A 1,148-nucleotide genomic window follows, 5' to 3' on the forward strand; every position below is an offset into this window, starting at 1 on the left:
CAGAGTGGAAAGACTCCTTTTGTTCATGCCATACACATTTATCAAGCACCTATTCTCTGCAAGGCACCGTGGTAGGTGCTGGGGTAGAGTGGTGGGCAAAATAGACTCTGGCCTCATTGAACTAAGTAGGAAGGCAAACGTTTTTCAGATAGTCTCCCAGATGAATATGCCACGGCAAACTGTGATGCCTGAGACAGGAAAGAGTTCGCTAAGATAAAATCTTTGGTCTGTGATCTGAGGAGGGAGGGGTGGGATGTTAGGAGGCAAAGGAGAGCAAGGGAGGGTGGAAGAGAAAGGCAGGTCAAGGAATCAGCAAATAAGGGCACTGAGGCAGGGCAGGGTGGGGGCCATTTGGAGAACTGAAGCAAGGACAGCGTGGCTGGGGGGTGGGGTGAATGACAGCACAGAGGCCAGCGGGAGCCAGGTTATGCAGGGGATCTGGGTCGCTGTTCCAATAACAATAAATAACAATAATGAAATAATAATGGCTAACGTTTATTGAGTACTTCCTATGTGTTCTAATGATTTTTATATTTATCTTATTCGCCTTCATGATTTACCTTATAGGATAGATCATTTAACTTCAGTGTTTAGAGACAAAGAAACAGGCTTTAGAGACAAAGAAACAAGCTTACCTAAGATGTCCTGGCTGGGTGGCTCCGTTGTTTGGCGTGTTGTCCTGTCCACCAAAGGGTTAAGGATTCAATTCCTGGTCAGGGCACACACTTAGGTTGCTGGTCTGATCCCTGGTCAGTGCATATATGGGAGCTAACCAATAGTTGTTCTCTCTCACATCGATGTTTCTCTCTCCCTTCTTCTCTATAAACATATCCTCGGATGAGGACTAAAAAAAATTAAAAAAAAAAAAAACTTACCTAAGGCAACATAAGGTAACACAGCAGTAAGTGGTGGAGCTTAGATTTGAACCCAGACCATCTGCCTTCAGAGCCTGAAGGGCCTACCCTTTGAGAATGACAGGAGCTGGAGGGGATGGCTCTCGAGGGGGTTTCTGGAATCTCGTTTCCAGTCCGCAGCACATTGCACCGAGCAGCTGGCTGACTCGGCGAAGCCTCTTTCACTCCCTGGGTCTGTTTCTCCTTGTGAGCCATCGGGGGAGACAGCGTTGGTGGCCCTTCCTTCTTGACATC

General features: G+C 47.3%; 1 protein-coding gene across 1 annotated transcript in view; it reads left to right on the top strand.

The window, feature by feature from the left end:
* MDGA1 (MAM domain containing glycosylphosphatidylinositol anchor 1) overlaps window positions 1-1,148 on the top strand; it is a 53,689-nt gene that overhangs the window by 39,762 nt on the left and 12,779 nt on the right. The gene's annotated exons all lie outside the window — the stretch shown is intronic.

The sequence above is a fragment of the Myotis davidii genome, unplaced genomic scaffold (genome assembly GCF_000327345.1).
Source record: "Myotis davidii unplaced genomic scaffold, ASM32734v1 scaffold289, whole genome shotgun sequence".
Lineage (NCBI taxonomy): Eukaryota > Metazoa > Chordata > Mammalia > Chiroptera > Vespertilionidae > Myotis > Myotis davidii.